Consider the following 10,218-nt stretch of genomic DNA (forward strand, 5'->3'; position numbering starts at 1 on the left):
ATTGCCATTCTTTGAAAGAATGCCAGAGCTTGATCCTGCCTGCTGGAATGTAATGCTCGCTGCTTATGCACTTCCACCATAGTGCCCAAGTCGGGCATCTTGAATATGCACAGGAACTGCTTGTGTACCTGTAGCGTATGCTCAAGCTGACTTGGCCGAGGAGAGAGACTCACCTGTGTTGCCGCACGAGCTCCTCTGCCACCATCCTGAGTGAGCTTGCCGTGCTTCATCTTAGCTGAACAGTTGCATCCTTTGGAACTTCCTTGTGCCTATAACCTCCCAACGATTGGTTTTATAAATATTGGCATGAGTTGACCCTTCAGCACCGACACAGTTTGACGTTTCTATTTACTCGGCTTGTGGCTCCTCAAAATTAATGTGACCTTGTGGCATTCAAGAACAACTATCCTGAGAATAACCAGTGGAGTTGTGATGGCATGGTGTTGATCGAGTTGATCAAAGTTTAAGCTATCTTTAAAATTTAGATAAGTATAAATATAAACATTTAAATAAAGGAAAAAAAAATAATATCCATTGATTCTTACCCATTTATTTCAAAAAGTATCGTTAAGAAAGAATGACTCTATTAAAAGGGGAAGATTTTTGCTTTTGCTTATATATAACTTGCTTTGAGTGATGGATGATGGAACTATTATTGTAATAGCGTGTTGATTGCTTTCCATATTGAGTTCATTTTATTTTCTTTTTTGTTTTTTGTAAAGAAAATCAATGATGCCCAAGGAACTTGGTATACATTAATTCAGCTCCATATGTTTTTTTCATCTAGTGGGTTGAAAAAAAATAGAAAGTAGAAATATTATCATTCCCTACTTTTAAAAAATATGGCATTTTTAATGTAGATGTTAATGAAAGTACTTGCTAAGATATTTGTATGTCTTTAATTTGTTTAGCTTTGTAAGTTGTTTTTATAAATTCATGATGCTCACTAGGGGAAACCTTTAGATTATTTACTAATTGGTTAAAAGGAAAAAAAAAGTGCACTAACTCCTTTCCATAAATATATATATTTATAATAAATAGAAAAAAATACAACTTATGTGAGTGAAATGGAATATAGAAAATGTGCATATCAATTAACCCAAAAACCATAGCTTATATACAAGAGCAAGTGGTCCGAATTGAAACCAATCCGAAGGCTACCAAAATCCCAGTATGCTAATATTAGTATATGGCATTGTAGCTATACACTTGGACCTTACATCATCCAGTCCTCTCGGAATAATGGAAGACCATTAAGGTTCTCTTGTAGATGGCTAGAATTTGGAGGAACATAAGAGGAGGCATCAGTAAATTTATAGATGGTATTAATTGTTCTTGATCCCTTTGTATGAAGTATTTCAACTGTTACACATGCACAATTTTTAGAGGATCGGTGTACTGGACGTCATGCCAAACCTCATAAACTTGTAGTCCAACTTGCCACAACACCCAATATGGTCATTTCCACTAAGCAAAAAGCCCCTTAGATAAACCACATACTATAAGATGGAAAAAACGGACTAACACCAAGTCATCCACTTTATACTTTGTAGGTGGATGATGATGACAATTGTAGCATTATTGTTGTCCCACTTGTATGTGGCCTAAGTGTTTGGCAAACTTTGTTCGGACAAGTGGAAGAATGCTCGTCAAATACTAATCCCACAACCTAGCATCAGTATCTCATGGCAATCACGAAGGTAAACCCAGCTCCATTGGTAATATTGGATCATGACCATATAAAAGTTTATATGGTGAAGCACCAGCAAAACTTTGCACCCCTGTGACATATGCATACCAAAGAGACGGCAAATAACTATCCCAATCCAAATGCTAAAAGTTTACGTACTTCGCGATCATTCATTTGAATGTTCAAACAATCCGTTCCACCAAACCGTCTGACTGTGGATGATAAGCACTCGTGAAAGTGTGCTATATCCCCAACTGAGACGTTAAAACATGAAATTCCTCAGCCATAAATGCGGGACCATTATCTGAAAGAATCCACTTCGGACAAGAATGCTAGAATACCACTCAATTAAGGAGGAAGTATCCAACAACAATTGCAAAGGCATTAGTAAGAGCACCAACTTCCACCCAATGAGTCAAATAATCAGAAGCAATAATAACATATTCATTGCCAGTAGTCGATTGTCGAAAAGGTCCCATAAGATCAAATGCCACTAACTCAAACGGATGGGAAATTGCAATTGACTCTAATCGTCCTTTTGTGGCATGAGGGGGAATATTACGAACTTGGCACCAAATGCAATTACGCATATACTGAATAACATTACGTTGCATCTCTGGCCAATAGAAAGACTTATATAGCTTCTCAATCACACGATGATGTCCCATATGCCGGCCTAGGACAGGAGAATTATGGTAGGCATAGAGAAACCATGGAATAAAGATGGAATGCACCACTAGCCATAAAGGATTATCAGAATCCGTCCCCACAAAATAAAAAAGGCCGTCTTTAAAGCGAAATAGAGAATGTAAATGCCGGAATGGCAAGTCATTAGCAAGTGATATAGGATTCTCAAACCCATCTCAAAGCCTTCGAATCCATGGCTCAATCTTTTGAGCCTCATGAACCTCATCAAGAGAAGGTAGATCTTGCTTTGCACCTTGTGGACACTGAACGTCAAGTACAGCAACTACTGATGGGACAGAATCCTCGTCTAGAAAATCCACAGATGTTGGAACAATAAGCTCGTCAGAAACATGAGAAGAGAGTGGAGAATGAAGAGGAGCTCGAGAAAGAGCATCAACATCAGCCATAGAACTCCCTAGGCGATGAACAACATCAAAATCAATATTTGAAGCTTCAAAGCCCACTGAGCAGTACGACAAACCAGGTTTTTTCACTTCAACAATGAAGTAATGGCAGCATGATCACCTTTAAGTAACATCCAAGAACCATGTAGATATATATGAAGTTTTTCAAAACCCCAGACTGCTACTAAACATTCTTTCTATGTCGTGGAGTAGTTCACCTCCGCTGATTGTAATGTACAGCTTATATATGCAATGGGATGGTGCTGATTAGGCACACTCGAGCTCTCTTGCACCAACACACCTCCAAGACCAATATTAGAAGTATCCACTCGCAAAATAAAAGGTCAAGTGTTGGTGAGCTTATTGCAGTTGAGTTGGATTCAAGTGGTTATTTGCCAAAATCAAAGGAGTTGTCAATAGCACTTTGAGATGCACGAATGCCCACTCACAATCCAGAGACAAAATGAAAGATGACGTTGATGACTTCAACAATGTTCGCAATGGTGCAGTACAATTAGAAAGATGATCCACAAAACAATTAAGATATTACACCTTGCCCAAGAAGAGCTGTACATTATTCATACACTTCAAAGTAGGGAATTTTAGAACAGTCATAAGTTTATTAGGATCAACTTGCAAACCCTCATGAAGAATATAGTACCCAAGATAAATCGTGTCCTTGGATCTAAACACGCACTTCGACCGCTTCAGCTTTAACCAACATCTTGTAGCCAATCCAACACTTTACAAACATCATGAACGTGCTCTTCCCACATCCCTTCCGAGTGGATCAAGATATCATCAATGAAGTCAATAGTCACTTCCGACATATCGCAAAGAACCTCATCCATCATTTGCTGAAAAGTTGCCGGAGTATTGTTCAAACGAAATGGCATCACCAAAAACTCGTACAAACCAAATGGTGTATGAAAAGTAGTCTTAAAAATATCTTCTTCAGCTATCGGTATTTGCAAGTACCCAGAAGCAAAATCTAACTTGGTGAACCAACAACTTTACCAAACAATCCAAGAGGTCAGCAGTGTGAGAAAGAGGGTACATATCCAAGATTGTCACTTTGTTTAATGGACAATAGTCGATGCAAAAATGAATACTCCCATCAAGTTCCATCACAAGATCAGGTTTACATATCCAAAGACTCCGCAACTTCCAAATAACACCCTTTTCCAACATTTCCTTAACGTTTGCATGTAAAATTTTGATTTCTTTAGATGACTGACAATGAATAAGAACCTTGATTGGACAAGCATCCCCGGTTGGAATCGGATGACATGTAGCAATCCTAGCCCCAAACAATAGATCAAATTCAAAAAGATTAGAATACTCCTTCATGAGCTGGTCAACCGCTGTAACATAAAGATTGTCGGAGGGATCGAAAAAGGGAAGAGCAGAACAAGATGGATGTAAGCGACTAATTTTTCCATTTTACTTTAGTCACTTAACTGCACCTCCGACCCCTCGAAGGAGTTTCATTCACAACCTCCATAAGTCTCAGTTAGGACTTGGGGCTTGCTAGCCCCGAGAATGGCAGCCATGCCACTCCACCTTTGCACAGGCCCGACCACTAAGTCCCATGGTCCTCTGGGACTTCCTCCCCATGTGACTATGTCCTTGGTCACCACACCGAAGGGCTACTCCTCTTCCTTTCCACAGTCTGGGACTTTGGGACACTGTTTCGAAACACCGTGGCCCTACGTGGGCCTCATGGGTACTCTCCCCACCTTCCGCCTTTGGGTGCTCTAGCCATAGGCTTAGAGCGAGGTTCCGTTGAGTGACGCCTGGTATCCAAGTAAGTAGTGCCACCCACACTTGGACTGGGAGCATCGACCATTTGATTTCCCGAGGGAACTAGAGCCAGCTCTTCAACACTTCACCAAGCTACCCCACTTGTCGGTCCGTATTCACTCTAGTCTTGGACTTCCCAGTGGTCAGCTCATCACCCAACACGGGGTATGGCCTTCCTGGGCCCAACTGGCCTTTCCTGGGCCAAACTGGCCTTTCCTGGCCAAATTGGCTCCACTGGGCTCCAACCCCCACACTCTCCCTACTATACTTTTGGAACCCCCTGCAGCCCCCCCCTGGGGGACGATCGCTTTGGGCTTTCACCCAACTGCCTGTATTAGTATTCGGACTCGGACTCGGGCTCGAACTCGGACTCGGACTCGGTCTTGGTCTCGGTCTCGGCCTCGGTCTTGGTTCCATCACGGACTCCATCTCGGACTCCATCTCGGACTCCATCTCGGGTCCATCTCGGACTCCATCTCGGGTCCATCTCGGACTCCATCTCGGACTCCATCTCGGGTCCATCTTGGACTCCATCTCGAACTCCATCTCGGGTCCATCTCGGACTCCATCTCGGACTCCATCTTGGACTCCATCTCGGGTCCGTCTCGGACTCAATCTCGGATCCATCTCGGGTCCACCTTGGACTCCACCTCGGACTCCTTCTTGGACTCCATCTCGGGTCCGTCTCGGACTCAATCTCGGATCCATCTGGGGTCCACCTCGGACTCCACCTCAGACTCCATCTCGGGTCTGTCTCGGACACTTCCACATGTCATGTGTTGGTCCTTTTGGGTCCCTTTTTGGAGCCTCGCTTATTGCTCACTTCGTGCTCATTCCTCGAGCACTTCGTTGGGACTTCCACTCCCACTCTCGACCTTTTCAAGTCGGAGCTTTTAGTCCAAACGTGTTATGCTCGTTTGGTTTTCGCTTTAGCCACCACCACATGGCACCCTTCCGGCTCCACTTTAGGGCCTAGGGATTTTGTGTCTCACAACTCCACCACCCATAGACGAAATTTGATGTCCTCATTGAACGGTAAACCCTTTTATAAAGTAACACCGGCATGTGTTACCATTTCCATTCTTGGCACCTAGCCAATATCTGTCTATGGTTTGACACCAAAGGCTCACCATGCCTTGCCCATCCTCTAAGGAGCATAGCCTCTCCAACTTAGAGGCTCATTTGACCACTTGTGGTGGTTCTCTCCTTTTATTAGTTTAGTTCTCACTAAACCTTTTAAAGACACCTTCTCTAACTCGATCCCACTACTCGTTCTCGAGTGGTCTCACTTTCCAAGGCTATAACCCTTGCACTTTGGAACTTTTAATTCTGATTTCTCAAAGTCAATTTCCTAGGTGTCTCCGACACCTTGCATTGCACATATTGTGCAACTCCACTTCTTCATCCTAGAAAGTTTTCTATTTGAGAGCACCATCATCCTTTGTTTGATTTCATGCCGCCTTTGGCACTGAGTTCCAATTATCATATTTTGTGCTAGGGCTGTCCACGGCCCTATCTTTTGGCTACTTTGCCGCTCCCTCACTTGGAGCTTTTACTTCGCCAAATTGGAGCACTTAGGAATCCATCATTGGAAGTCCACTTCCTTTCCCACAAACCATTAGCATCAAACACATTAGTGTTCCTTGGCTAACTTTGTCATTTGGATCCTTTCCATTAAATTCCATGGCCTAAACTTGGCCACTAGTCCTTTGCTCCTATCCTTGATTGTTGCACCCAGCAACACAGGATCGCTACCTCCATTTTCGAGGTATCCCTTCGGTTCCATAGCAAAGACTCTTCTTTGCCAAGTCCGGAGGATGTTCACTCCTAAAACGTCTCTTTAGCATCTTCTGCTATGGGCTCTATCCACGGCCCAATTTCATGACCCTCCCATGGGTCTCTTATAGAGACTACTTTCTTCGGACTCACTATGCCATCGCACGGACACAATTTATTTCCCTTAGGTGCTCTTCCCATTTGATCACTTTGACCAAGCCACACCATCTTAAATAGTTCAAATCAACATTTTGAACCAGGAACTTCCTTCCTTAGCCAACCAAGGACCTTGTCCTTATTTGGCCATAAGATCACCTAGTGATTTCACCTTAGCACCTTAACAGAGTTGCTAAGAGGTACTTGGTCTTCTAGACCTTCAAGTTGTTGACCATAACCCCGGGGGCATCCCCCACATTTGGCGGTGCACCCAAGCCAGCCCTTATGGCCAAGGGTCCATAGCAACTAAGATTAGGTGTCCCCATCTCACTCACCATGTCCTTGTTGCCACTTGCACCAAAGCGTTCAAGTTAAATATGCCGAGCTTTCACACTAAGCAATCTAACTGTGCATCACGACTCCGAGGCATCCCTTGCTTGGCAGTGTGCCCAAACCAGTCTCCCCACTGAGAGTCCATGACCACCGAAAAATGAGTGTCCTCATATTCCAAACCATCACCACGCCCTAGTGAGTTGGGACTCGAACCCAAGCACTAGAGGGTCGGGACTCAAACCCAACCTCCGTATATGCATCTACGGACGGCATCACACAAGATGCCTGGCGTGACTCCCCACGCCGGTGCACCAACTTATATATAAAGCGCACTACAGATCACAGCTTAGGAATCTAGTTCCTCCATACTGCCAAGTCCTCTCACTTGACATGTCTGTGATCATGCATGGACTCCTCCATGCTTGGCCCCATGGGCCACCCTTTTGAAGTTGGCTCCTTCAACTAGGGTATTCGTTCCCCCCAACTTGCCAGTCTCACTTAGCAAGTCATCCAGCCACCGTAACATGGTTCATGCATAAGCGTGAAAGTTCTTAACCATCGACTTTCATTCAAAGCCCTCTCTTTAAACACTCGGGAATTACTTCCCCAATCTTGATAGCTTCGCCTCATGGCAAGCTTCAAGACCACGCTTCTGCTACACCACTCTGATTTCGTATGTTCTATGAACCATTTACACTTGGCTGACTAGGTGCTTATCTACCTAGAGGAACGTTCAAGGAACTATGTTCCTTAGCTTGCTAAAGTCTCTCTTTTCACAAGCTTTCCAATTGCCATATAGTCTAACATGGACAATCCCATGTTTTAAACTCTCCATGACATCACAATCGTTAGTAACAACATGCTTGAGCACCCACTTGATTCTCCACTCCCAACTTGCATAACCACCCTTAGTCATACCTGTCTATTCCTATGGTTCGGTTCTATTTCTTTACTACTTGCCTTTTGGCCTTGTCCATTTCCTTTGGTCATTCTTCTCCAAACTAGGAAGATAGCTTTGCACTTTCTACCATGCCTTGGCAAGTATTCATAGGGATGAACCTACCCGACAGCCTAGGGAGTGGTTCCTCAATTTGGGTATACTCACCTTGTAATCCCACACACTGGGATTAGGGCCTTTATATGCCTATCACTAGCCTTGGAAAATCCCTTTTTGGCTTTGTCCAATTTGGGTAGACGGACTTCTTCCACCACAACCTTGGACATTTGGATAGCACCTCTTATCTTTCATTAGCTAGGGACTTTGTCCCTTGGGCATTATCCATTGCCCTCATGACACCAAACACCACCTTCTGGTGTTCTAGAGTGTTTGGGTGTCCCAATGATGGCCTCTTTGGCAATGAGCATTCCCTTTATGACATTGACCTACTATTTCGTAGCATAAGCAATTTATCCCTTATAAGGGTATATCTAACTTCTTTATCCAAATAAGAAGTCTTAGGTAGTTGCGTTCTACCAGTTTAACGAATTATTTTGCACCTTTTGCTTAGTTGTCTTATAGTTGTCAAGTCCTACAACTCATTGCTGGTGCTTCCACACCTCCATCATTATCTGGGTCACCACACTTTAATTGCACGCCTTCTAGCTTAGGCTATGCCATTCCCATTTCCATTGGGATTACTTTGGATGGGGTTCTCATGAACCCGCCAACTTGACCTCAAGGCAGCACGCTTTGGCACATGCGGTGTCTCCAGACCATCGGCTCCACGAGCCTACCTTTATGACACTTCTTACTTGTGTCTAGGTCTTTTTGCCATGACCAATATGGTTGCCTCTTATGCCAATTATCCATTAGCATTGCATCATAGAGTTCACGCACAACTTTGTGTCAAAGTTGTTTTCTTCCAGGAAACTCTTTCCCACGACTTTAGCATGGCACCTTCTGCCATCAATGAGATACACACTGTTCTCATGCTTGGATCTCAAGATCCTCCCCATCCTTCGTGGGGCACCACACACCTCAGTGCAAATGCTTCCATCAATCCCTTAGGATCATTCCTTGACTCTATTGGAGTCATTCAACTCTTTGGACTTTGTTAATTAGACAACCCATGGGGTCCTACTTTTGAGGTGTTAGCTCACTAGAATACAACTCCTTGTATTAATGTCCTACTCACAAGGACCATCTTTGCAAGTGTTACTCTGACACTTGATTTGTTCTCTAGGGGCAACCTTTTGCCCCTTATGACCACTTGTCCATGTGATGAGAATACCAACTCATCCTCTAAGTACACCCCCAACTCCTTGGGTTATTCCAGCATTTATTAGAGGTAGTGCTGGCTACCATTTCAAGGACTTGTGTCCTCTTCCGTATTTGACCTCCCACGGTTATTAATCCTGGTCTCACATTCATGAGCACCAACCTCAACTACATGAGGATAATCTTGTGACTCCTTTATTGTTTTGGAGTCTCTATCTTTCCCGTGATCCCAACTATAGTTGTTTACCACAACTATATTAGCCAGTTTGCTAAGTCAAATGCTCATCTGGATCACATCCTCAACTCAATGAGGAAAACCTTGCACTGTTCCCAAGATCCCAAAGTCTTTCCATTATTAGCCCTTTTCTATCCACCACCTTGTCTACAAGTTCACACATGAACTGTAATGGAGAGCCATGTCTTCCCGACCTGCTACTCCTCAAGGATAGCCCCACTCCTCGGACCTACCGATGCCAACACCAGTGGTGATATACTTGAGCACCAATAAAAGTCAGACTAAGGAACAGCTCCGATACCAAATTGTAAGCAACTAATTTTTCCATTTTACTTTAGTCACTTAACCACACCTCTGACCCCTCGAAGGAGTCTCATTCACAACCTCCATAAGTCCCAGTTAGGACTTGGGGCTTGCTAGCCCCGAGAATGGCATCTATGCCACTCCACCTTTGCACTTGGTCCAAGTGCTCCACGTGTCCGATCCCATGACCGACACCCCAAGGTACCATTGACATATCACCTTGTTACGCTAAGGCCATGCCCCTTCACCTTGGTCACACCGATGGTCTAGCACCAATTGCAGCACAGTCCCGTCTCTCGAGGACTGGGCCATCCGTCCATGAGTGATCACTCTAGATCCACTCCTTAGCATCCTTCAGACGCCTATAGATATGGGGAATAGCCTTCCCCAATATCTCCTTTCCGGTCCTCACCAAATCCCTTTTTGTCCATGGCCGTGCTCGCCAACACTGCCACTAGACCAAGGCCCACAGGCTCGACCACTAAGTCTCATGGTCCTCTGGGACTTTCTCCCCACGCGACTATGTCCTTGGTCACCACACCAGAGGGCTACTCCTTTTCCTTTCTACAGTCTGGGACTTTGGGACACCGTTTCAGCCACACCGTGGCCCTAC

Source organism: Selaginella moellendorffii, unplaced genomic scaffold (assembly GCF_000143415.4).
Source record: "Selaginella moellendorffii unplaced genomic scaffold, v1.0 SELMOscaffold_1, whole genome shotgun sequence".
Classification (NCBI taxonomy): Eukaryota; Viridiplantae; Streptophyta; class Lycopodiopsida; order Selaginellales; family Selaginellaceae; genus Selaginella; species Selaginella moellendorffii.